The sequence below is a fragment of the Pteropus medius genome, unplaced genomic scaffold, assembly GCF_902729225.1.
Source record: "Pteropus medius unplaced genomic scaffold, Ma_sr-lr_union100, whole genome shotgun sequence".
Classification (NCBI taxonomy): Eukaryota; Metazoa; Chordata; class Mammalia; order Chiroptera; family Pteropodidae; genus Pteropus; species Pteropus medius.
The window spans coordinates 37,840,126-37,843,029 of record NW_024354875.1 but is presented as its reverse complement, the minus strand read 5'-3'; the positions used below and the strand labels follow the sequence as shown (position 1 = coordinate 37,843,029).

The 2,904-nt window shown below is 37.0% G+C and overlaps 1 pseudogene; it reads right to left on the bottom strand.

Moving 5' to 3' along the window:
- Nucleotides 1–1,142: 1,142 nt before the first annotated feature.
- On the bottom strand, nt 1,143–1,261 carry LOC120597232 (uncharacterized; annotated as a pseudogene).
- Nucleotides 1,262–2,904: the final 1,643 nt, after the last annotated feature.

The window sequence follows — 2,904 nt, the reverse complement described above, 5'->3', positions numbered from 1 at the left end:
CCTAGCTAAACTGCTGCCAAATTTCTGATCCACAAAAACTGTGAGGTAATTAATATTTGTTGTTTTAAGTCACTAAATTTGGGGGAATGTGTTACACAACAATAAAAAACTAATATAGATTGTTTTAGGTTTGGGATATTGCAAATGAAACTGCTGTAAACATTTGTATACTAGTCTTTGTATAGATCCATGCTTCCATTTCTTTTGGTTTACTACTTGTTTGGGCACAATTTTTATTTTGCCTTACATTATTTTCCATTAAGTGCCAAATTGACCCATCAAGGTTATAAACTCAATGTACCTATTTAATATTCCACACGATGCTCAGCCCCATGCTAATTGCCTAGTAAATGATCAATATTTTGAATTGAGATAAATTGAGAACATTAAGTACTCAAATGACTTTCAGTAGGCACCTGAGAGGAAAAGGGAGAAGGTGATTCAGTGTTGTTGGTAGGCATACTGACTGACCTCCCTATGTCCTCCTTGTGAAAAATGAATTGATTTGCTTTAGGTCCAGGAAAAGAATGTCGTTTGGAGTCCATAAATAAAGTTCACCCCCAGGTGATGTGCATTCTATATTGCATAGTACACATAAATGGCAAGAGTTAGTCCAACGTCATCCTAGTAAAAATCTCAAGTGATACATTTTTCAAAATAGAAATAAAATGTACTTACCACATTGCTAGACAGTGCCCTCTCTCTTTCAGCTGCTATTAAACCAATCCAAGTTGTGCTTAAGGGTACTGAAAATGACATTGAGAATTTTAGTAATTTATATTACAGCTCTCAGAAATGGCTGGAGAGAGCTATGATGCAGAAAATACATATAGGAATGCCTTGGTTTTATTCAATAGGTTTCTACATTTTCAGTTCTTTTATCTGGCATATAGGACACTGAGCTTTCAAAAAGAATAGAAATATAGAATTTGAAATAGCCAACTACATCAGAGAAACACTCTAGGCAAAGAGGATGTTACCAAACTTAACCACAATGTACTGAATGAATCTACATATTAATGGGAGACGGAATCACTCTATAGTAGTTTTGTTGTTGTTGTTATTGTTTTAAGGCAAGGCAATCCTTGGTTGACCTTACAGATTTCAAGGACGTTGTCAACTTACAATCCCTTATTTTTTTACACCTACAGCACCTGGTCTTCCTAGGTGGTCTCCCATCCAAGTACTAACCAGGCCCAACCCTGCTTAGCTTCCAAGATCAAACAAGATCGGGCTTGTTCAGGGTAGCATGGCCATAGACACTCTATAGTAGTTCTTGAGAGCTAGTATCAATGGCCATGTTTTGAAATATTTACAAGATTTTCTGTTTTGCATTTTCTTATACTAATCTTGCCAATAAATTTACTTAGGAGAGATTCTCTGTTTTGCATTTTCTTATACCATTCTGCCAATAAATTTGCTTAGGAGAGATTTAGAATTGTTAAAACAGAAATACAGAAGGGGAAAAATATTGTTAATATTCAGCTTTTGACACTAAAATTCAGCAACTCTTTTTGGAGAAAAAGAGATCAAAAGGATTCTCTAAACTCCTTTATCTCCTCCTTTAGAGAGTCAAAATTGGTAATCCTAGTCATGATGTTTTGTATAAGAGAGATCACATCTATATAGGAAGAGGAAGACTGAGGAAATAAACCCATTCTAGGTCTGGCTGATTAAGATTACCAGTAGACAGAGTAGAAGGGAGCAGAGTGAGTAGGAGAAAGATCAAGGCTGTTGATACCCTCTCTGCCTCTAGCACCCAACTTCAAAGCACAGGCTTCTGGTCAGAAACAAAGAACTTTATTAATCATAGCAATAATGATATAGAGAGTGTTAGCATTTGCGTAAGTTTTTTAAGTCTCAATGTTCTTAGGGTGGTAGGAAGAGGGCCACCTCACTCCTGTATATGTTGTTGATCGCATTAAGAAGAGAAACTTTGAGTTTAGGAAAGCTGAATTTTTTACAATGGACAGTAAGCCTCGGAGGTAGATACTATCTTCTTACCCTGGTCAGGAAACAAATCTGCCTTCTGTCCCAGAGGAAGTCACTGTCTTCCATGTCTGTCTGCTGTACAATCGACCTTGAAAAGATAGTCTGGAGGAAAGGCAATCAGTGCCTCCAAGATGTGCAAAAACATGAGATTCATACAGGACTGTGTCCCAACAATCAAAACCTAATAAAAACTTTCAAGGTGAGCATCATTCATTCACTTTCCAGAGAAGGAAAATGAGGGTCTGAGAATTAAGGAACTCATCCTAGGCCCTACAGAGGTGCAGTTGAGACTTACACCCAGGCCTATCTCCTTTCATACCCTTCCCCACCAAACTACTTCCAAGACCCATGAATGTTTATGGTTTATGTTTACAACAAGACAAAAATCATGACTGGATCCTTCTGAGATAAGAATTTGTCTCAGCTTACTATGCTTCCCAGGATAACAGATGTTATTTCCTAAGAAGTATCCCAGAACAATTAAGACAAACTTTATGAATGAGTTTAGATGCCTCCTGCAGAATGTGATGTCTTTACAATAGGACCCTAAAATCTAACTGTCAATAGAAGGCAGAGCTATTGTCCAAAATGAAGAAATATCCTAGGAATCTGAATGGATCATTTGTCTTCTGTAGTCCATTCCCAGATATCCATCTGCCATAAATCTGAGAGGAGTGGTGAAACCTATCTTAGAAGAAGAGAAAAGAAAAGAGAGCATCTTATTTAGAACTGGATAGATTTGAAAGCTCATTTTCAAGATGGCTACCATCAATTTCTTCCTTCCTATATATACATTTTATTCCCCTCAAAGGAAGTAGTGTCTATTTCTCTCCTTCTCTACCCTTGCCTTGAATCTGGGCTACACTTAGTGAATTCCTTAAATAATAAAATGCAATAAAAGTGGCATTCCAG